The sequence below is a fragment of the Vicia villosa genome, linkage group LG1, assembly GCF_029867415.1.
Source record: "Vicia villosa cultivar HV-30 ecotype Madison, WI linkage group LG1, Vvil1.0, whole genome shotgun sequence".
NCBI lineage: Eukaryota > Viridiplantae > Streptophyta > Magnoliopsida > Fabales > Fabaceae > Vicia > Vicia villosa.
Window position 1 is genome coordinate 92,932,257 of NC_081180.1, and position 25,937 is coordinate 92,958,193.

The following is a 25,937-nucleotide window of genomic DNA, read 5'->3' on the forward strand; positions in this document are numbered from 1 at the left end:
ATCTTTACATTTTAAGCTGTTTAAAGTGTCAGTCCACTTGATACACGTGATCACCCGAATAACCTGGAAAATGTAGATATATTATTATCTAAAATGATAATTTAATATGTTGCCTTGTTGACATATTAAGAATAACCTGGAAAATGTTGACTTGTTGACAAAAGTTAACTTTTCGAAAGTGATAATTTAATAAAAAAATTTAAAGTAATTTGTATCATAAAACAATCGAGAAAAAACCCTTATCAACTCCCACTAGGTATGTACCCCTTTATTTATTATGTCCACTAATGTTGAACCAAAATTTTGTAGATAGCAAACGAATCATCGATGAGAGATCTGTCTTTTTATCCTATTCTGCTAATTTTTCCATAGCCAGCGTCACACCATTTTTCACCATCGCTAATTTTTACATAGCTAGCGTCCAATATGAATATTATTCCTTCATGATATTCTGGCTCTAGTAACTAGTCATTACTATGGCATGATAACAGCAATGAGGTCCTAGTTCTGAATCTCTAACGGGGCCGCAGTAAACATACCCTGCATGTTTTAAAATTTATCAAAAAATACATTAGATAAATGAATTTTATTTGCTAGAAAATAAAAATTAAACACATAAAACTAGTTTCACCACCATTTTGGTCTCTCACACATCCTAAATTTAAATCTAAACCTTTCTTAAGTTGTTTAAAGTGTCAGTCTACTTGATACACACGATCACCGGTACATGGAGTAGTCCTGATTGAATATACGTCTCATGTATATATCCAACATTTTCCGTAGTTGAAAATGTTGACTTGTTGACAAAAGTTAACTTTTCGAAAGTGATAATTTAATAAAAAAATTTAAAGTAATTTGTATCATAAAACAATCGAGAAAAAACCCTTATCAACTCCCACTAGGTATGTACCCCTTTATTTATTATGTCCACTAATGTTGAACTGAAATTTTGTAGATAGCAAACGAATCATCGATGAGAGATTTTTCTTTTTATCCTATTCTGCTAATTTTTCCATAGCCAGCGTCACACCATTTTTCACCATCGCTAATTTTTACATAGCTAGCGTCCAATATGAAACTTATTCCTTCATGATATTCTGGCTCTAGTAACTAGTCATTACTATGGCATGATAATAGCAATGAGGTCCTAGTTCTGAATCTCTAACGGGGCCGCAATAAACATACCCTGCATGTTTTAAAATTTATCAAAAAATACATTAGATAAATGAATTTTATTTGCTAGAAAATAAAAATTAAACACATAAAACTAGTTTCACCACCATTTTGGTCTCTCACACATCCTAAATTTAAATCTAAACCTTTCTTAAGTTGTTTAAAGTGTCCTTCTACTTGATACACACGATCACCGGTACATGGAATAGTCCTGATTGAATATACGTCTCATGTATATATCCAAAATCTTCCACTCTAAGAATAACTTGGAAAATGAAAATATATTATTATCTAAGATGATATGTTATACAAATACATAACAAATATATAAATTAGAATGGATTAGTTATAAAACCTTTCTAAAATGGATTAGTTATATAACCTTTCTAAAATAATCTAGTGGCTTTGGATCGCGGGAGAATGTATACATTTTGGGTTAAATAATATATTCATCCAAGTCCCACATTGGATAGCGGGAAGAAAATAGAATTCGAGTAATAATATAAATAGAGATAGTTAGTTTAGGTTTTATAAACAACAGCAAAATGTAGTCTTTTGGGTGTATTGGGGATTTGGGTAGTTGTGTTTCTAAAAGTAATGGTAAAATAGTTTGTTGATAGGGTTTGCTATTTTTCCGTAGTTGAAATTGCGAGAGGGTATATTTATTACATTTCAACTAAATAAAAAATTAGAAAGATAAATTGTTTGTAGGAATAGTCTATCAATTCATTAATAAGTCAACCTTCTATGGTTGACTTGTCGACAAAAGTCAACTTTTGAAAAGTGATGAATTATTAAAGAATTTTAAAGTAATTTGCATCATAAGCACAATATTTTTGTAGTTCCTTTGTATCCTATTCTACTAATTTTTTCTTTGTATCCTATTCTGCTAATTTTTGCATAGCCATAGTCACACCATTTTTTCACCATGGCTAATTTTTCCATAGCTATCCTCCAATAAGGAGCATATTCCTTCATGATCATATGGCTCCCGTAACTAGTAATTGTTAGCGCAACATCGGGGGAGGGTCGAGTCGGGAGCATTGTTTATAATTCCGGGACATTCCTTTGAGCAACACACCTTTGTGGGAGAGACACCACTTCTCCACCTAAAACCTTAAGGTGATAGGTGAGTGGGTTCTCCCACTTATATATGCTCAAGTCACCACACACATTTCCAATGTGGGACTATTATCCACACTCACACTTGATTCTCAACACTCCCCCTCAAGTGTGAGTCTTACACAATGCTCCCCCTCATGTGGAAGCTCCTCTTCCACATACACTTGTAAGTCTTACACAATGCTCCCCCTCATGTGGAAGCTCCTCTTCCACATACACTTGTATCTGTTGACTTCAACTACATGTATCCGTTGATTCTCTTCAACTACATGTATCCGTTGACTTTCAACTACAAGTTTTTTTTAGCCAGTCCCTTTTTCTTGAACCAAAGGCTCATGATACCATTGTTAGCGCAACATCGGGGGAGGATCGAGTCTGGAGCATTGTTTATTTCTGGGACATTCATTTTGAGCAACACACCTTTGTGGGAGACACACCACTTCTCCACCTAAAACCTTAAGGTTTTAGGTGGAGAAGTGGTGTCTCTCCCACATAGGTGTGTTGCTCAAAGGAATGTCCCCGAAATAAACAATGCTCCCGACTCGACCCTCCCCCGATGTTGCGCTAACAATGGTATCATGAGCCTTTGGTTCAAGAAAAAGGGACTGGCTAAAAAAAAAACTTGTAGTTGAAAGTCAACGGATACATGTAGTTGAAGAGAATCAACGGATACATGTAGTTGAAGTCAACAGATACAAGTGTATGTGGAAGAGGAGCTTCCACATGAGGGGGAGCATTGTGTAAGACTTACAAGTGTATGTGGAAGAGGAGCTTCCACATGAGGGGGAGCATTGTGTAAGACTCACACTTGAGGGGGAGTGTTGAGAATCAAGTGTGAGTGTGGATAATAGTCCCACATTGGAAATGTGTGTGGTGACTTAAGCATATATAAGTGGGAGAACCCACTCACCTATCACCTTAAGGTTTTAGGTGGAGAAGTGGTGTGTCTCCCACAAAGGTGTGTTGCTCAAAATGAATGTCCCAGAAATTATAAACAATGCTCCCGACTCGACCCTCCCCCGATGTTGCGCTAACAGTAATTACTATGGCATTATAACGGCAATGAGGTCTGAGTTCTGAATCTCTAACCTGGCTGCAGTAAACATTACACTGCAAGTTTTAAAATTTATCAAAAAATACATTATGTAGATGAATTGTATTTGTTAGAAAATAAAATTAAACACATAAAACAAGTTTCAACACCATTTTGGTCTCTCGCACATCCCAAATTTAAATTGTTTAAAGTGTCAGTCCATTTGATACACGCGATGTAGTCTTTTGGATGTATTGGGGATTTGGGTAGTTGTGTTTCTAAAGGTGAGGGTAAAATAGTTTGTTGAGAGGGTTTTCTATTTTTTCATTCAAAAAATAGTTTGTCGAGAGGGTTTTATTTTTTTCCGTTCAAAAATATTTTGTTGAGAGGGTTTTATTTTTTTCCGTTCAAAAATAGTTTGTTGAGTTTGCAATATTTTTTCAAAGATGCAATTGAGAGAGGGTTTTCTATTTTCCAAGAGATGGTTTTCAATTTTTCAATTCAAAAGTTCAAATTGAGAGAGAGTATATTTATTATATTTCAACTAAATACATAATTAGAAAGACAAATTGTTTGCAGGAATAGTCTAGCAATTATTTAATAAGTCAACCTTCTATGGTTGACTTGTTGACAAAAGTCAATTTTTCAAAAGTGGTAAATGAATAAAGAATTTTAAAGCAATTCGCATCATAAGCAACAATCAAGAAAAAACATATAGCAAACTTATTATCGATGAGAGATCTTCCTTTTTATCCTATTCTGCTAATTTTTCCATAGCCAGCGTCACACCATTTTTCACCATGGCTAATTTTTCCGTAGCTATCCCCCAATATGGAACATATTCCTTCCTGATTGAAGGTTCTCTGATTGTTGACATGCATTTTGCTAAAACATACTAAGGAAGATCGTGTTGGAAGGGATGCTAAATGACTTATTATTCAGACTTCAACATGTTGAACAAGATGTCATGACATCCTAGCATGACATCCTGTCTATAGAAGCTGATATGGCAAGTGGATCAGGTGGTTTTATTTGCTACAAGAATCATTGTTTCAGCTTAGAATATTCGAAGAAATCAATAAGCTGATATTTTTACCAAGCTGGATTCAATAAGAAGATTTCCATGCTGTCTATTATTTGAGACATTATAGGAAAGATTGGATTGAAGACCTAATTTCTTGAAGAACAAGTAGCAGATTTTTGGAAGCCTCACTGCTGCGATTTGAAGCCCAGCCCAGACAATGACATATCTATAAATAGAAGGGTTGTAACCTAGTTTTAGGTGGAACTGATATTATTTGTTTTAAGGTTTTAGGAATCCTTATTTTCTGTGTGTTCCGTGTGTGTACATTCACAAACCTTTAGGTGTTCAATGTTGTTTGATCTCCAAAGCTTTTAAGCAAGGAGAGTATTTGCATCCTCATAAGCTTTTATGCATCGAGGAGTAGTTTGTCTTGGAAGAGTATCTTCCGGTTGTTTTTCTTTGTACTTATTTTTGTCAAAGTGATTGTGATTGGAGGGAATTTTGGAGGGCCCCATACCTAGGTGAGTCTTAGATAGAAGTCATAGGAAGGTTAGTGATTAAGTGAGAAGGGTAAATTGGGACTGTTTAACTTCGAATTAATACTATCGGATATTGATTTCATCTTGGCTTGGTAGCCCCTAAAGTAGGAAGGATTGTTCCGAACTAGGTAAACATATCACTATGTTATTTACTTTCTGCACTATTCTTATTGCTTCTATCATAAGTGTTCATAACTCAGATATTGTGTCGTGACATCTCATTCGACGTCACATATATGATACCACAATTTCAATTGGTATCAAAGCAGGCACTCTGCTATGCATCTGAGTGAGATCTAGGGAGGATACTTTCTAGTACAATGGATAAGTAAGTTGGTTTTTTGAACAGACCACCTATTTTGGATGGAAGCAATTATGACTATTGGAAACCTCGCATGGTGGCCTTCTTGAAATCTATATATATCAAGGTTTGGAAGGAAATTTTTAAAGGATGGAAACATCTTGTTATTATGGTAGCAGACAAACAACCCACAAACGTGCTAAAACCCGAGAATGTTTGGGACAAAAAAGACGATGAACTCGTGCTTGCCAATTCTAAGGTTCTGAATGCTATATTCAATGGAATTGACAAGAACATCTTTAGGATGGTGAACACATGTGAAATGGCCAAAGATGCATGGGAGATCCTTAGAACAACACTTGAGGGCACCTCTAAAGTAAATATGTCAAGACTTTAGTTGTTAACCATTCAATTTGAGAATCTAAGGATGAAGGAAGATGAAAGTATTAATGACTTTCACATGAATGTCCTAGAGATAGAAAATGCGTCTAGTGCATTGGGAGAAAAGATCCCTGAAGAAAAACTGGTGAGAAATATGCTCAGGTCTTTACCTAGAATATTTGACATGAAGGTGACTGATATTGAAGAAGCCCAAGACATTAATCAGATGAGGTTGGATGATCTAGTGGGATCGCTTCAGACGTTTGAATTAAGCATCAACGACAGAGCCGAAAAGAAGAACAAAAGCATAGCTTTTACTGCCAACAATGAATTTGGTTTGGAAGACTGTGATCTAGATTCAGAATAAGGTATATCCAATGCAATAGTTCTGCTTGGGAGACAATTCGACCAAGTGATGAAGCAGATGGGAAATCAGTCAATATCAAATGTCCAAAACAACTCATCTGACATTCAAAATTCTCATGATGCTGGAAAGAGGAAGTCTGAACATCAGGTCACTCAAATGAAAGGGGTATAATATCATGAATATGGAGTATTTAGTCACATCATATCTGAATGTCCTACATAGGTCAAAAGACGAAAGAAGAGACTATCAGTAACTTAGTTTGAAGAGGAGTCTGAAAGTGACTCTGAAGAAGAAACTGCCAAACATGTGAAGGCATTGACAAGAATGTGCCTGTCCAATAAAGATTCAATCAATGAGGGACAACTTCTTCATAAATTGGCAGCATCTTACAAAGAACCGTGTCTCAGTAAGCACACCAGCTAAAGGCAAAAAATGAGAATCGTCTGAAAGATGTCGCTGGTATAGAAGAAAGTATATGTCGTTTGAAATCTGAGCTTACCAGAGCCCACAAATGTACCAAGATGATAAATAATGGGTCTGATGTTGTAAAGGAAATTCCTCATAGAAAATAGGTAGCTGGAAACACAAATGCTCATAATATCAAGAAGGAGGCAGAAGTTACTACAGACCTTAGCAACCAGAAAAATGTGGCACAAATGTCCAATAAAATGTCTCAACATTCGGACAAGAGGAGCATTAGTCACACCATAGTAAGCTCCCAGCACCAGAGATGCAATCATTATGGACATACAAGGCAGTTTTGTTTCAGGCTGTACAAATTACCTAAATCTACATATCGCTTTAAATATATGAAGACCAGTAGTTACAACAAGAAGATGACACAGTGGACGTCTAGGAATATGTTTGCTAGTCTTATTGCTCATACTTCTCTTAGAGTCCCCACTAAAGATGACTGGTATTTCGACAGTGGCTCTTCAAGACATATGACACATGTCAAGAACTTACTGGTGGATGTCAAACCACACTCCTCCAGCTATGTCACTTTTGGTGATGGAGCCAAAGGCGAAATCAAAGGGATACGAAATCTGGAATGCGTAGGAGTTCCCAACCTCAATAACGTTTTGCTTGTAAATGGGTTGATATCCAATTTAATTAGCATAGGTCAACTAAGTGATCAAGGCTACAAAGTAAACTTCACCAAGTAGGAGTTTCTTGTCACTGACAAGACAAGTGAAGTCATCATGAAAGGAGTCAGGTCAAAGGATAAATGTTACTCATGGACTCCTCAATAATTAAGTCACTCCTGCACTTGTACTCTAGCCAAAGATGATGATGTTAAGATATGGCATCAAAAACTAGGGCATCTACACCTAAAGGGCATGCAGAGGATTATTTCAATGGAAGATGTAAGAGGAATTTCCAAGCTTAAAATAGAAGAAGGTAGAATATGTGGTGAGTTTCAGGTTAGAAAACAAACCAAGATGTCACATCAGAAAGTTCAACATCTTACAACATCAAGAGTACTTGAACTTCTTCACATGGATTTGATGGGGCCTATGCAGATCGAAAGTCTTTGTGGAAAGAAATATGCATATGTGGTGATTTATAATAAAGGTCTCAGTATGGATCAAAGTCTATACATAAGCATGATAGTAAGCCTACTATACCTCACAACTAGTAGACTTGACATAGCCTTTACTATAGGAGCTTGTGCTAGATATCAAGATGAACCCAAAGTTAGCCAAATGAATCAGGTGAAGAGGATTCTAAAATATGTGAATGGAACAAGTGACTATGCAATGTTGTACACTCATGGATCTGGATCTGCATTAACTGGATACTATGATGCTGACTAAGTAGGAAGTGCTGATGACAGGAAGAGCACTTCAAGAGGTTGTTTCTTTCTAGGAAACAATTTAATATACTGGTTCAGCAAGAAACAAAATTGTGTGTCTTTGTCTACGACTGAGGCTGAATATATTGCTGCAGGAAGCAATTGTTCCTGGTCTGGATGAAACAAATGCTAACTAAATATAATGTCAAGCAAGATGTTATGACATTATTCTGTGACAACTTGAGTTCCATTAATATATAAAAAAAATCCTATCCAACATAGAAGGACCAAGCATATTGATATTCACCATCACTTTACAAGAGATCTGGTTGAAGACAAGGTTGTTAATCTAGGGCATGTAACAACTGAGAGGCAACTGGCTGACATATTTACTAAAGCCCTGGATGCAAATCAATTTGAGAACTTGAGAGGTAATCTTGGGGGTATGCATTCATGAAGAAGAATAGCAATGTTTCATGAGCCTCTAGTGGAAGGGCTAAAGACAATGGAGCTTCTACTGTGGCTGCAGTTGCATGACTACTGGTCATGTGATTCTACTTTTGCTTTACATTTTATTCTTTGATTTAGTAAGGGTGACATGCCCAGGATTTTATATCTTTGCTTTAGTTTTTAGGGAAAAAACAATAAATAAATAAAGGCTTAGCTTTACTACCTTCGTCTCTTTGTGGCTAAAAAGGGGGAGTAGAAGTTAAGAATAAGCTTGCATTGAGGGGGGACTGCTAGGATTTCATTGAGGGGGAGCTGCTAGCTGCTATGCTAGTTTTCTTGGATGATTTTGAGGGGGAGCTGCTAACCTCTTATTTGTTTCCGTTGCAGTTCATGATGCTATCCTCTTATTTGATGTTGCTGCTGCTATTTTTTTACAGGTTTATTTGGTTGTTTTAGCCAAAATGTACCAAAGGGGGAGATTGAAAGTTCTCTGATTGTTGGCATGCATTTTGCTGAAACATACTAAGAAAGATCATGTTGGAAGGGATGCTACATGACTTAGCATTCAGACTTCAACATGTTGAGCAAGATGTCAGGACATCCTGGCATGACATCTTGTCTGTAGAAGCTGATCTGGAAAGTCGATCAGGCGGTTTTATTTTCTACAAGAATCTTTGTTTCAGCTCAGAATATTCGAAGAAATCAATTAGTTGATATTTTTACCAAGATGGATTCAATCAGAAGATTTCCATGCTGTCTATTAATGGATACATTATAGGAAAGATTGGATGGAAGACCTAATTTCTTGGAGAACAAGTAGCAGATTTTTGGCAGCCTCACTGTTGCGATTTGAAGCCCAGCCCAAACAATGACATATCTATAAATAGAAGGGTTATAACCTGGTTTTAGGTGGAACTGATATTATTTGTTTTAGGATTTTAGGAATCCTTATTTTCTGTGTGTTCCGCGTGTGTACATTTACAAACCTTTAGGTGTGGAATGTTGTTTGATCTCCAAAGCTTTTAAGCAAGAAGGGTATGTGCATCCTCATAAGCTTTTAAGCATCGAGGAGTAGTTTTTCTTGGAAGAGTATCTTCCGGTTGGTTTTATTTGTACTTATTTTTGTCACAGAGACTGTGATTGGAAGGATTTGAGGAGGGCCTCATACCTAGGTAGATAAAATTCATAGGAAGGGTAGTGATTAAGTGAGAAGGGTAAACAGGGATTGTTTAACTTCGAATTGAACCTATCAGATATTGATTTCATCCTGGCTTGGTAGCCCCCAGAGTAGGAAGGATTGTTCCAAACTGGGTAAACATATCACTGTGTTATTTACTTTCTGCACTATTCTTATTGCTGCTATCATAAGTGTTCACAACTCTGATATTGTGTCGTGACATCTCATTCGACATCACATATCTGGTAACAGAATTTCACTGATCTTCTGGCTCCCGTAACTCGTAATTACTATGGCATTATAACGACAATGAGGTCCGAGTTGTTAATCTCTAACGACGCAGCAGTAAACATTTTGCAGGTTTTAAAATTTATCAAAAAATTAATTAGATAGATGAATTTGATTTGTTAGAAAATAAAAATTAAACACATTAAACCAGCTTCACCACCATTTTGGAATCTCACACATCCCAAATTTAAATCTTTACCTTTCTTAAGCTGTTTAAAGTGTCAGTAAACTTGATATACTCGATCACCGGTGCATGGAATAATTCTGATTGAATAGACGTCTCTCGTATATATCCAAAATCTTCTATTTAAAAAATAACATGGAAAATTTAAATATATTATTATCTAAGATGATATGTTATACTAATACATAACAAATATATTAATTAGAATGTATTAGTTATATAACTTTTCTAAAATAATCTAGTGGCTTTGGATCGCGGGAGAATGTATACGTGTTAAGTTAAATAGTATATTCATCCAAGTCCCACATTGGATGGTAGGAAGAAACTATAATTGAAGTAATAATATAAATAGAGATTGTTAGTTTAAGATTTATAAACAGCGACAAAATGTAGTCTTTTGGGTGTATTGAGGATTTGGGTAGTTGTGTTTCTAAAGGTGAGGGTAAAATAGTTTGTTGAGAGGGTTTTCTATTTTTCCGTTCAATAATAGTTTGTTGAGAGGGAAATTGAGAGAGGGTTTGCAATTTTTGTGTTCAAAAGTTGAAATTGAGAAAGGGTATATTTATTATATTTCAACTAAATATAAAATTAGAAAGACAAATTGTTTGCAGGAATAGTCTATCAATTCTTTAATAAGTCTATCAATTCTTTAATAAGTGAACCTTTAATAAGTCTATCAATTCTTTAATAAGTGAACCTTCCATGGTTGACTTGTTCACAAAAGTCAACGTTTCCAAAAGTGATAAATTTATAAAGAATTTTAAAGTAATTTGCATCATAAGCAACAATTGAAAAAAAAAACATTACCAACTCCCATTATCAACTCCCATTATGAATGTACCACCATATTTATTATGTCCATTAATGTGGAACAAAAATTTTGTAGATAGCGTACGAATCATCGATGAGAGATTTTCCTTTGTATCCAATTCTGCTAATTTTTGCATAGCTAGCGCCACACCATTTTTCACCATGGCTAATTTTTCCATAGCTAGCGTCCAATATGGAACATATTCCTTCCTGATCTTCAGACTCCTGTAACTAGTAATTACTATGGCATTATAACAACAATGAGGCCGTAGTAAACGTTACCCTTCATTTTTTAAATTTTTTCAAAAAATACATTAGATTGATGAATTTGATTTGTTAGAAAATAAAAATTAAACACATAAAACCACTTTCACCACCATTTTGGTCTCTCACCCACCATTTTGGTCTCTCACACATCCCAAATTTAAATCTTTACCTTTCCTAAGCGGTTAAAAGTGTCCGTCCATGCACTGAGTAGTTCTGATTGAATATACGTCTCAAGTATGTATTAAAAATCGCCCACTTTAAGAATTACCTGGAAAATGTAAATATATTATTATCATAGTTGTATATTTATCCAAGTCCCACATCGGATAGTGGGAAGAAAATAGAATTGGAGTAATAATATAAATAGCGATAGTTAATTTAAGTTTTATTAACAACAGCAAAATGTAGTCTTTTGGGTGTATTGGGGATTTGGGTAGAAAATAGTTTGTTGAGTAGTTTGTTGAAAGTGTTTTCTATTTTTCCGTTCAAAAATAGTTTGTGGAGAGGGTTTGCAGTTTTTCCGTCTAAAAATTGCAATTGAGAGTGGGTATGCAATTTTGCCGTGTTTAAAGGAATTGTCTATCAATTCTTTAATAAGTCAACCTTCCATGGTTGACTTGTTGATAAAAGTCAACTTTTCAAAAGTGATAATTTAATAAAGAATTTTAAAGTAATCCTTCCATGGTTGACTTGTTGATAAAAGTCAACTTTTCAAAAGTGATAATTTAATAAAGAATTTTAAAGTAATTTGCATCATAAGCAACAATTGAGAAAACACTTATAAACTTTTCCTTTGTATCCTTTGTATTTCTGCTAGTGTCCCACCATTTTTCACCCTGGCTAATTTTTCCATAGACAACGTTCAATACGGAACCTATTCCTTCATGATCTTAATATGGCGCAGTAAACATTACCCTTCAGGTTTTAAAATATAGATGAATTTGATGTGTTAGAAAATAATTATTAAAGACATAAAACTAGTTTCACCATAATTTTGGTCTCTCACACATCCCGAATATAAATTTTACATTTCTTAAGCTGTTTAAAGTGTTAGTCCACTTGATACACGCGATCACCTGTGCATGGAGTAGTTCAAATTGAATAAACGTCTGATATATATATATATATCCAAAATCTTCCACTTTAATCAAATTGAATAAACGTCTCATGTATACATATCAAGAATCTTCCACTTTAATAAAAACCAGGAAAATGTAAATATATTATCATCTAAGATGATATGTTATACTAATAAATAAAAAATATATAAATTAAAATGGATTAGATATATAACCTTTCTAAAATAATCCAAGTCTCACATCGGATAGTAGGAAGAAAATAGAATTGGAGCAATAATATAAATAGAGATAATTAGTTTAAGTTTTATAAACAACAGCAAAATGTAGTCTTTTGGGTGTATTGGGGATTTAGATAGTTGTGTTTCTAAAAGTGATGGTAAAATAGTTTGTTGAGAGAGTTTCTATTTTTCCGTTCAAAAATAGTTTGATGAGAGGATTTTCTATTTTTTCGTTCAAAAATAGTTTGTTGAGAGGGTTTTCTATTTTTCCATTCAAAAATAGTTTGTTGAGAGGGTTTGCATTTTTTCCGTCCAAAAATTGCAATTGAGAGTGGATTTGCAATTTTTCCATTCAAAAGTTGCTACTGAATGAGAGTTTGCAATTTTTCTATTCAAAAGTTGAAATTGAGAGAGGGTATAATTATTATATTTCGACTAATTACTAAATTATAAAGACAAATTATTTGCAGGAATAGTCTATTAATTTTTTAATAAGTCTACCTTCCATGGTTGACTTGTAGACAAAAGTTAACCTTTCAAAAGTGATAATTTAATAAATAATTTTAAATAATTTGCATCATAAGCCACTACAAGAAAATTAGTAAATTGCGACGGTAAGTTTTAGCAAGTTACGACTGTTTGAACCGCCACAAATAGCTAGGCGCGACAGTTGTGTAACAGTCGCAAAAACATGTGTCGCCAGGGTGTACTGCGACGGTTGCTAAAACCGCCACTCCTACTATCGTTATCAATCGCGACGGGTGGAAAGCAGTCGTAAGTTACTATTAGCGACACTTACAAACCGTCGTGAGTTTTATTTGGTGTTTGTAAATCAATGCTGATTACGGAGGTTTATAACCCCCGCTAAATTAATGAATTAAAAAAAATCTAATGTAACTAATAAATTTATTGATCAAATAGAAAAAAAAAGACATTAACGTCACAAATGCCTTTCGGCTGAAATAATTGGCAACATAATGAGTTGTTATAGAAACACCAACAACCATCAATTTTTTATACTAATCTATTAGAAATTATGTAACTATAAATGAAAGTTTGACAAGATAAAATAGTAACAAGTATGGCATCATGTCGTATTAAAAACAGTTCCAAAATAAGGTCCAGAATTGCCAGCTGAAGTAACTACTAGTATACCATTGGACGCTGCTTGAAAGAACCTATAGCAATTGAATCTTCAAACAGATTATAAGACTTTCCACCAAAAGAAATTGAAAGCATATTAACACCATCACTTATGGAAGCATAACAAACAACTAAAATATATGTTCACACCATCCAAGGTTTAGAGTTTGTAACTCATTGCAGTAATGTCCAATTGCCTGTATCATAGATCATAACCATCTTAAGCCATTCTTTTCATAAAGAAATTAATAAAAGTAAATCTAAACAGACCCCAATTCTTATGAGATTGACGATGAGCAATTATTCTGAAATGAATCATATTCATACCTGTAATGCAACATCTAATACAACTTTAACACAACCACATTGATTCAAAACTATTAACATAACTGGTCCCTGTAACTATATCAGCACTAGTTTCTAACTGCTTTCTGAAAAAACAATAGGAAAATTTAAGTTGGGGCAATTAAAACGACTAAAGTGTCACACAAATCACAGTTGTATGGTATTATTCGGGCATTCATGAACATGCTACAATTTTATAAAAGCAGAACTTTATATTAAACATATTGTTCACTATCATGGTCATGCTCTATTTTCAACTAAGATTAAAGTATATTCTTACTTGCATTCATCCACCTCAATGCATGATCAACTAGAATACAACATACTCCCTCAGTCCCATAATATATGTCGCAGTTGACCAGTTCACACATATTAAGAAAAAGTGAAAAAGTGAAGAAAGAGAATATTGTTTTTACTAAACTACCCTTATTATATTTATTTTCTTTTTAAATTTTTCATGTTTTTTCTAATAATTGTAATTATTGTTATTACTCCTACAATGCATTAAATGTTTTCATAGTTTCTAGGATGCATTTTACGGCTGCTAGCAGATTGGAATGTGTAACTAAAGGAAAAAGAGGGAAACTAAAAGAACAAAACATTTCTTTTCCCTCCAAATAATTAAAAATTCCCACCAAATTTGTTCTATAAAAATTAAAGTGGATTGATAATAGACTTCATTATTTACATAAACAAAATTAAAACATCTCATTGACAGTTGATATACATGGAAGATGATTTACATGTAGAAAATATGGTCTCAACTGATTTAGAAGAAAATGCTGGTATACATGATTTTTATTCATAATTTTTTAGTGTATTAACTATGATGTGTCCTCTACTCAACTCAATCTTTCATTGTTGTCCTATTTATAAATGGAATGATTCATTTCTTTTCTATTCATTATTTTTCTATTTCTTGTTTCATTATTCATCATTCTCCTATTTATAAATGGAAGAATAATTATTTGTTGTCATATTTTCAATTTGGTACGTTATATTTTATCCTCTATTTACTGCTACATTGATGTTTCATTATTCATTGTTCTATTTAAATAAATGGAAAAATAGTCATGCAAGTTAATTTTTTGATTTGTTGGTACTAAAGATTTTTTTATCGTTATTCAATTCCATTAATTAATTATGGTAGAATATTTTTTCTTATAATGGAGGAATTTATTACTCTATTAATTCATTTTTCTTGGTGTTACTGAAGATTTAGATGGTGATATCAATCAAATTCCAACTTCTTCATCATCCTATATTTCTTGGCCAACAAACACAAGTAATTAAGTTTAAACATTTTAATATTGTCTTTTTTTACACATTAATTTAACTCATTAAATATTTGACTATGTACAGAAGAAGAAGATATTGTTGATGATGGAGAAATTTTGGAGGTTCTGACAACACAAACAAAAAAAAACAATTTATCTAATGTGGATAGAAGGGCCATATAAAATCTTCTTTTAGATAAGAGTGTTGAAGGAAGATTGATACCAGGGGTACTTAACATAGTTGCATCTCAGTTTTTAGTTTCAATACGTACTATTCAACGTATTTGGAAACAAGGAAAAAATAGTGGTATACATGTCGATGTGTCTCATAAAAGAACAAAAAATTGTGGTCGTAAAAGAATTGAAGTTGACTATGATCGAGTTCGCGAGATTCCTTTACGTCAAAGAACCACCGTTAGATCTCTTTCATATGCAGCAAAAGTTAGTAAGAGCACATTGCATAGATATTTAAAGTCAGGAGTCCTACGGAGACATTCAAATGCCATTAAGCCTTTTTTAAAGGAAGAAAACAAAAAAGACAGATTGCGTTTTTGTTTATCAATGCTAGATAGTTCAAGCTTGCCACATGATCCAACTTTTTTAGGTAAGTATAACACCATTCATATCGACGAAAAATGGTTCTATATGACAAAGAAATCAGAGAACTACTACTTACTGTAAGATGAAGAAGTTCCGTTACGTACATGTAAAAGCAAGAACTTCATTGAAAAAGTTATGTTCTTAGTTGCTATAGCTCGTCCAAGGTTTGATGCGCAAGGAAAAGAAGTTTTTTCTGGAAAGATTGGTATATTTCCCTTTGTCACACAAGAGCCGGCTAAAAGGAATAGTATTAATAGAGTTGCCGGAACTTTAGAAACTAAACCGATTACTTCAGTTAATAAACATGTGATAAGGACATTATTGATTGAGAAAATCTTACCTGCCATTAAGGAAAAATGGCCAATAAAAGAAAAGGGATCTCCAATATTTATTCAACAAGACAACGCAAGAACACACATTGATTGTCATGATGAAGAATTTTGTCGAGTAGCGTCACAAGATGGATTTGACATTAGAATAATGTGTCAACCAGCAAACTCCCCAGATTTAAATATTTTAGATCTCGGATATTTCAATGCTATCCAATCCTTACAACATAAAGAGTCGCCGAATTCTATTGATGAACTAGTGAAAGCCGTTGAAAAATCTTTTGAAACATTTTCCACAGTGAAATCAAATCATATTTTTTTAACTTTGCAGTCATGTATGATCGAAATCATGAAGACTATAGGCTTCCAAAAATATAAAATCCCACATTTAAAACAAGAAATGTTGGAGCATCAAGGGCAACTACCTGAACAATTGAAGTGTGATCCTACATTAGTGCAAGATGTTCTTAGATATTTAAATTAATTATTTGAGTTATTTTAATTTTATTTGTAATTTCTTGAATATTTTGGGATGATTTTATTTAGATGATTTTATCATTAATTTCTTTTATTTTTAAATCTCTAATACTCATGTACAATATGAAAAATTTGTTTCAATCTATAACGCACGATAACTTGGCAAAAATAGGAAATAAAAATCATACTTATAACTTGGCAAAAATAGGAAATAAAAATCATAATTATAACTTGGCAAAAATAGACAATTAAAATCATAGGATTAATTATAACTTGGCAACAATAGAAAATGAAAACCAAATTACACGATTATGAAAAATTTAAAATCTTGGAACCCATATTTTTATAAGTTTCTTCACCTCTTCTTTGATTTCTGCTTCTGGATCAAATACTCCTCTTTCTCGAAATACTTCATCTTCTTCTTCAAGGATTTCGTTCAAATCAAAATCAGGATGTGCCAGCACATTTAAATCAATGTTCAAGAGTGCTATGTTATTATCTTCATTATTTTCTTCATCTTCTCTCTCAAAATTTGGATTGTCTTCTGCTATAGCAACTTCAACACCTTCATTATCTTCACCCGAGTCATTCACTTGTTCAACTTCTTCAAAATCTTCTTTAACTTCTTCTGCACCTGTTTCAAAATCTAGAGAATCCTCTACTCTTTCAACTTCAAAATCTTCTTTATCTTCATGTGCATGTTAAGTGTCAAATTGTAGTTATTTTGTGTATGTAAATAGTGGCACTTATCGACGCTTTTTGTTAATACCGTTTGAATAATCTCCCGTTTTTGTGTAATTACGTTTACTTTACGAATACTTGTATTTTCATACACTTTTATACCGTTTGATAGTTTTGTTGTATTTTTGTAGGTATTCTTGCGTTTTCAGAGCCTTGAGGAATAAAGTGTCGAAGACACGGCTGCGAGAGCCTTGAGGAAATAATTCTGCTGTTCTGGTGCAGGGCGCTTCGCGCGCTGTAGGGCGCGTCGCGCCCTCTTTGAGTTTGAAGAGCTTAGTCTGGCAGAAGTTAGGGCGCGTCGCGCCGGATTAGGGCGCGTTGCGCCGGAGGGCGGTTTGCTAAATTTTTAAAGGGCGCATCGCGCCGAAGTAGGGCGCGTCGCGCCCACTGCGAAACTCAGTTTTGTATAAATAGTTAATAACAGATTTTTTAGGTTTTTTTATCACCTCTTCTTGACAAGTTGAGCTCTGATCCTTTTTTGGTAGTTTAGAGGCTTAGGAAACACCATTGGGTGCGACGTCAAGTGGATTGATCATGGATCTGACTCGATTTCATTGTACCGGTGAGATCTTTCCAGTTCATCTTCTCTCTTCCCTTTGTTTCATTCCAATGGTGGGTGTTGTATGTATGTTTCTACTCTTATTGTATGTATATTTGTGGATCTTGGGATCGTTTATATATTCTCTTTACAAATCACCATTGTTGTTGTTCTTGATCTTTTTGCTTAAATGCTCTGGATTTGTGTTGTTGCAGACATGGACACCATAGATCTTGATTAGGAATGATAACTGTTAGTTTCTGGGTTGCAGACATGGATTCAGGACTAACAATCGTAGTGGGTATCGAGTCTAATGCCTCCGTGTTGTTTGTGTCGGTGGAGAAATCGCTGATGTGAATAGTACGGTTGAGCTTTCGTCGGTGTTGCAGACATGGACACCGATGTGGTATCTCGAGTGATGCCCGGTGATGTTGATTCGTATTGTGAGTGTCGAGCGATAGATCTTCAGATTTAAGTATTCGACGGGTAGAACGAAATGCAATTCCATAACTATTTCTCTTAGACTATTGAGATTGTTTATCTGCTTTTATTTACTTTTCCCGCATTTACCTTTTCGCACCCAAATCATGAAACTTAGAACGCGAGATAGTCGAACGGCAGTTCATCTCACCAATCTCTGTGGACTACGATACGATATAACCTATATCACCCGGTAATAAATAATACCTATTACTTTTTGCTTGCCGCTTTACCGCTTCAACAAAATGGCGCCGTTGTCGGGGATTGGTTGAGATTAATCGCATTGCGATGGTTTTATGTTTTAAGTTTCGTATAGTTTTGATTAAGTGTTTGGGCAGGTCATTTTCTTTAGGTTGCGTTTGAGGCAAAAGCATTGGCGTACCGCGAGGAAGTTTCCTACCATTCGCGAAACAATAAAGGCGTCGAGCTAACGACGTTAAACGAGCGCTTGTTGGGAGGCACCCCAACGGTTTTATTTTTCTGTTTTTCTGTAATTGAGTTGTGTAGGTGTTAAGTGGTGGCTCACTGGAAAATCTGTCTTTTTAGACTGGTCTGGTTTTTCTGGTGTAGCGCGCGTCGCGCGCTCATGGGTGCGTCGCGCGCTGGGTTGCTTTTGGCCAGTGACCTCTTTTTAACGGGTCACTCGGCTCGCCTTTTTCCCACTTACACCAAGGCTTTATAGTATAGTATTTTATCGATTTATTTTTAATTCTTTTGTTTGTGTTTAGACTCAAATTTTGTCCCGATTACTTAGAGTCGCATTTGGTAATTCTTCGATTTTGATTGATTCAACAAGCCAGTTGTGCGGTAATGATTGATAGAATTTGTACGTTGCAAGGTACTCGTTTATCGCTTTCTATAGCATAGCATGTTTAGGAGACTTTTCATTTGTACATATTTCATATTACCCATTCTTTTTGCATAACTTGCTCATGACTTGAATCACAATTAGTTTTTCCCTTTTTTTACCATAAATGTGAGGTGGCTTTCCATTGTGTATATATGTGAGTGACCGACATTTCTTGTTTTAACTGGATATTATTATGTTTAATCTTTCGTCTGTATCGATTTTGTGAATGCACGAAAGTGATCAAGGCACTTGTTTGATTTTGAGCACAACTACCATAAGCCAAATGTCATTTTACCTTGTGAGTGTGTGACCATTCGTACCCCCTTTGAGCCTTTTTGTAATTGTCCATTTTGTTTTTGAACTTGAGACATAGTTCACCCTTTTTGATGGATTTTGATTATCTTTGTTTTCTTGACCTTAACTATGATGTTTAGTTGGATTTTTACCTTGCCTTAGAAAGTAGGGAGTATTCGCTTTATGTTATGGTTGAATTCAAGTTGGGGAGAAGATGTTTGCCTCTTTATGTTGTGATTGATGTGAGGTTAAGAAAAGAAAAAGAAAAAGAAAAAAAAAAGAGAAAGAAAGAAAAGAAAAAGAAAGAAAAAAAGAGAAAAGCTTGAAAAAGAAAAGAACAAAAAGAGTTTTGAATAAGAATGTGCTAATAAGTATTATGTTTTGGTTTGACAATTTGTGATAAAGAAGAAATTTGATTGAAATTATATTGTTTGAAACTTTGTGGAAGTAATTACTCCCTTAGGTTTAGGCAAGTTTTTGTTTCGATTAGCTTTAGGACTTATCATTTGTTTGTTAACCGAGCCACATTACAACCTTTAAAGCCCTTGTGATTCGTGCCGTTGCATTTTCGATACTATTTTTTGGATGAATGCATAATTTTGTCTTTTGTTTGCAAGTTTGTCGGGTGTGTGTCAAAGTCCTCACCTTTCGGTGTTTTTCATCTACCGATGAGTTTTTGCTAGGCGTAATTCGTGATTGAGCTTGTTTTGTTTTAGAATGTTTTATATGATTTTTGTACTTAGGATTCGTTTCATTTTCATGTTCGTTGTAGGATTGTGGTAAGTGTTTACTTTGTTTGTGCGTTTTTATTTGAACCGTACAATTGTTTCGTTTTTCTAAACGTTGTTGATTTTTGATTCTTTGGATTTCTACTTTTGCGATTTGAGTGTTTGGCCTTGTTTGAGGACAAACAAATTCTAGTTGGGGAGAGTTGTTAAGTGCCAAATTGTAGTTATTTTGTGTATGTAAATAGTGGCACTTATCGACGCTTTTTGTTAATACCGTTTGAATAATCTCCCGTTTTTGTGTAATTACGTTTACTTTACGAATACTTGTATTTTCATACACTTTTATACCGTTTGATAGTTTTGTTGTATTTTTGTAGGTATTCTTGCGTTTTCGGAGCCTTGAGGAATAAAGTGTCGAAGACACGGCTGCGAGAGCCTTGAGGAAATAATTCTGCTGTTCTGGTGCAGGGCGCTTCACGCGCTGTAGGGCGCGTCGCGCCCTCTTTGAGTTTGAAGAGCTTAGTCTGGCAGAAGTTAGGGCGCGTCGCGCCGGATTAGGGCGCGTCGCGCCGGAGGGCGGTTTGCTAAATTTTTAAAGGGCGCATCGCGCCGAAGTAGGGCGCGTCGCGCCCACTGCGAAACTCTGTTTTGTATAAATAGTTAATAACAGATTTTTTAGGTTTTTTTATCACCTCTTCTTGACAAGTTGAGCTCTGATCCTTTTTTAGTAGTTTAGAGGCTTAGGAAACACCATTGGGTGCGACGTCAAGTGGATTGATCATGGATCTGACTCGATTTCATTGTACCGGTGAGATCTTTCCAGTTCATCTTCTCTCTTCCCTTTGTTTCATTCCAATGGTGGGTGTTGTATGTATGTTTCTACTCTTATTGTATGTATATTTGTGGATCTTGGGATCGTTTATATATTCTCTTTACAAATCACCATTGTTGTTGTTCTTGATCTTTTTGCTTAAATGCTCTGGATTTGTGTTGTTGCAGACATGGACACCATGGATCTTGATTAGGAATGATAACTGTTAGTTTCTGGGTTGCAGACATGGATTCAGGACTAACAATCGTAGTGGGTATCGAGTCTAATGCCTCCGTGTTGTTTGTGTCGGTGGAGAAATCGCTGATGTGAATAGTACGGTTGAGCTTTCGTCGGTGTTGCAGACATGGACACCGATGTGGTATCTCGAGTGATGCCCGGTGATGTTGATTCGTATTGTGAGTGTCGAGCGATAGATCTTCAGATTTAAGTATTCGACGGGTAGAACGAAATGCAATTCCATAACTATTTCTCTTAGACTATTGAGATTGTTTATCTGCTTTTATTTACTTTTCCCGCATTTACCTTTCCGCACCCAAATCATGAAACTTAGAACGCGAGATAGTCGAACGGCAGTTCATCTCACCAATCTCTGTGGACTACGATACGATATAACCTATATCACCCGGTAATAAATAATACCTATTACTTTTTGCTTGCCGCTTTACCGCTTCAACAGTGCATCTCTTTCAACTTCATGATTTTCATTAATTTTTTTTCCATATTCAATTTAATTCAAGAACTATGAGTAAGGATGCTGTATACTTTTCATAATTTGTTTTAATTATATAGAAACAAAAAAATGAACGTTACTCTATATCAAAAAACAATGAACTATGTTATTAGTACCTTACATGTAAAGACTACAAATAATAAATACGTGCATTGCTCAAGGTTCATTTTTATTCCTTTTCATTAATTATATCTTGAAAAAAAGCTATCCTACAAAAATAAAATAGAATAATTATTAGGGGTAATATTGGAACTATTTGGATAAAAAGTTGATTGTGACACTTATTTTGGGACAATTTTTTTTTCAAATGTGACATTTATTTTGAGACAGAGGGAGTATGTAATTAGCAAAACGTTTTAACAATGAAACCAATCATGCTAACAGGTCACTAAACTAATGAGTATATCATAAAAGGTTACATGTCTCAAAATAGATACTTCTGTGATCAATGCGTTCAGCCTCACACCTATTATGACATTTAACCAGTATATTCTCTTAGCTTGTAGTCAAAAGGAATAAACTCAAGGTTGTGTGAATATTGAAGTGCTCTCAAATAATGAATTTCAGTTATGAAATTTACAATTATTGGGAATGAAAAAAATGTTCTCAAGATAATTAAGTAATCAAATATTAGTTTTTTTTTGCCCCAATAATTCAACAAGAGAAGTTGATAGCTTATGTAATCATATAAATTTAGACCATCATGAAATCATTTGTTCTTCTCACGGCCAATTTTGAAAAACAAGCCATTATTTTCGACAGATCATAAATGCTAAAACTATGTGAAGCATGCATATTATACAGAGATTTAGCAACCCTTTTTGTTTCAGCATTCATGCCCTGACACAGCTCAACCGCATAAAATACAAGGACATTTCTTATAATGTTCAAGCTCTATTTTATAGAAAACGAAATCACCCATACATGATTAATATCTCGTCTAGAACAAGCATGTTAGCTCTATCTAAAAATTAAAGAATAATAAAGTCTTTTAAATCATTAAACCAACCAAACCTGGTTATTGTGAGTCAAAAATGAGACTCTTGGTTGCGGTGACAACTCTGAGTGTTGATTTGAGGACACCTCGGGGAGTTGACGCGAGAACAACGACAAGTCGACTTGGAGAGATGAATTCCATGTTATCAATGAACTCATAAGAAGCATCTTTCACGAATTTCCTTCCAAAAGATACCATGCCTCTGTTTTTACTCGTGAAGCAAACATCAAACTATTCAATGGTAAAGTAATATGGTAATTCCATTATTCAATCCTTAAAAGTCAATGGTAAATGATTTTCTATGATGAAAGCATAAATAACCTACCATCATAAAACACCGTGTTTATTCAGCAAATTAGAAAATAGAGTTAAAGGTAGAAAATCAAAGGCATACACGTCTCTTCCGATTGTTCACGGGCTCATAGCGCAATGCATGTTCTCCACGCCTTTAGAAACAGAAGATTCTCTTCAGTCAGGGCTTCTTGAAGGGAGAAAAAGAATGAAGATAAAATTAAGAAATGGTTAAAACGTCTCATTCATCAAGAATCCGACCATAGAAAGTGAAATCAGATAAGGGAGACTTACCAAAGAACGAAGAGGGAACGAAGGCGGTGATGTTCTTCGAATCGGTTAGTTACCTTTGAATCGGTGACGTTCTTCAAATGGTCAAGCCAATAACATGAAGGTTCTTCGAATCGGTGACGTTCTTCAAATGGTGTTGTTGTTATTGGTGGAGATTGAAGAAAGGGATTTTAATCTTTTAATTTTAGAATCGTTGGTGGAGAACAAAGGATTTTTGAGCTTTGATTTACTGATTATGGTGGAGAGAGGAGTTTTTGAGCTTTGAATTAAAGGTTGAAGGAAGTATTTTGAGCTTTGAATTAAAGGTTGAAGGAAGTATTTTGAGCTTTGAATTAAAGGTTGAAGGAAGTATTTTGAGCTTTGAATCCCAGGGGTGAAGAAAGGGAAATATTTTTATGTATTTAGCGTTTTATTGTGCTTTAGGATGGTTTTATTGGGGATGGCAGGTGAAGTACCCGTCACGACTTTAAATAGGGGAAGGGTGGCAGTTGACAAAACTGTCGTAGGCTACGGTTTACGGTGGTTGGGTGCCTAATCGTCGCTACTTTTATCAATCTTTTAAAAAATAAAAGGGAGGTTCTCCAAAACTGCCTCGACAACCGTCGCAAATGGAGAAAGACGATAGTTATCATCCAACTGTCGAGATCTAAGTGTCGTTAAACCCTAATTTTCTTGTAGTGAGCAACAATCGAGAAAAAACCCTTATCAACTCCCACTATCTACTCCCACTAGGAATGTACCACTATATTTATTATGTCCCCTAATGTTGAACAAAAATTTTGTAGATAATAAACGAATCATCGATGAGAGATCTTCCTTTGTATCCTACTCTGCTAATTTTTCCATAGCTAGCGTCCAATACAGAACTTATTCCTTCCTGATCTTCTGGCTCCTGTAATTACTAATTACTATGTCATCATAACACCAATGAGGTCCTAGTTCTGAATCTCTAACGGGGACGCGATCACCAGTGCATAGAGTAGTTCTCATTGAATATACGTCTCAGGTATATAACCAAAATCTTCCACTTTAAGAATAACCTAGATAATGTAAATATATTATTATCTAAGATGATATGTTATACTAATAAATAAAAAATATATAAATTAGAATGGATTAGTTTTATAACCTTTCTACAACAAACTAGTGGCTTTGGATCGCGGGAGAATGTATACGTGTTGGGTTAAATAGTATATTCATCCAAGTCCCACATATGACAATAGAAAGAAAATAGAATTGGAGTAATAATATAAATAGCGATACTTAGTTTAAGTTTTATTTAAATTAGAATTGAGTGTATTAGGGATTTAGGTAGTCGTGTTTCTAAAGGTGAGGTTAAAAGAGTTTGTTGAGAGGTTTTTCTATTTTTCCATTCAAAAATAGTTCGTTGAGAGGGTTTTCTATTTGTCCATTCAAAAATAGTGTGTTGAGAGGGTTTGTAGTTTTTCCATCCAAAAATTGCTATTTAGTGAGGGTTGCAATGGATTAGAAAGCCAAATTGTTTGCAGGAATAGACTATCAATTGCAATGGATTAGAAAGCCAAATTGTTTAAACCCTCATCAACGCCCACTAGGAATGTACCACTATATTTATTATGTACTCCTTTCTATCCTATTCTGCTAATTCTTTCATAACCAGCGTCCTCAAAAAATACATTAGACAGATGAATTTGATTTGTTAGAAAATAAAAATTAAACATATAAAACCATTTTCACCACCATTTTGGTCTCTCACACATCCAAATTTAAATATTTACCATTCTTTAGCTGTTATTGTAGTAGTTCTGATTGAATATACTTCTCAGGTGTATATATATATATATATATATATATATATATATATATATATATATATATATATATATATATATATATATATATATATATATATATATATATATATATATATATATATATATATATATATATATCCAGAATCTTCCAATTAAGAATAACCTGAAAAATGTAAATATATTATTATCTAAGATGATATGTTAATATTCATCCAAGTCCCATATCGGATAGTAGGAAGAAAATACAATTGGAGTAATAATATAAATAGAGAGAGTTAGTTTAAGTTTTATAAACAACAACAAAATGTAGACTTTTAAGTGTATTGGGATATGGGTAGTTGTGTTTCTAAAGGATAGGATAAAATAGTTTGTTGAAAAGGTTTTCTATTTTTTCGTTCAAAAATTGTTGATAGGATAAAATAGTTTGTTGAAAAGGTTTTCTATTTGTTTTTTCAAAAATTATTTGTTGAGAGGTTTTCTATTTTTCTGTTCGAAAATGAGAGTTTGCAATTTTTCCATTCAAAAGACGAAATTGAGAGAGTGTATATTTATTATATTTCAACTAATTACTAAATTAGAAAGACAAGTTGTTTGCAGGAATAGTCTATCAATTCTTTAATAAGTCAACTTTTCATGGTTGACTTGTTGACAAAACTCAACTTTTCTAAAGTGATAATTTAATAAAGAATTTTAAAGTAATTTGCATCATAAGCAACAATAGAGAAAAAACCCTTATCAAAACCCATTATCAACTCCCACTAGTAGTGTAACATTATATTTATTATGTCCCCTAATGTGGAACCGAAATTTTGTAGATAGTAAATGAATCATCGATGACAGATCCTGATATGTATCCTATTCTGGTAATTTTTCGTTTCTATCATATTGTGCTATTTTTTCCTTTGTATCATATTCAGCTAATTTTACCATAGTCAGCTTCACACCATTTTTAACCATGGCTAATTTTTCCATACCCAGCGTCCAATACGGAAC

General features: G+C 34.2%; 1 long non-coding RNA gene across 1 annotated transcript; it reads right to left on the reverse strand.

Annotated features, from left to right (window-relative positions):
* Positions 1 to 16,574: 16,574 nt before the first annotated feature.
* On the reverse strand, positions 16,575 to 23,675 carry LOC131643545 (uncharacterized). Its single transcript, XR_009296238.1, has 2 exons — positions 23,155 to 23,675; positions 16,575 to 23,050 (listed from the first exon to the last, which is right to left on the reverse strand). It is a non-coding gene; the product is annotated as an uncharacterized LOC131643545 (long non-coding RNA).
* Between the last annotated feature and the right edge of the window lie 2,262 nt (positions 23,676 to 25,937).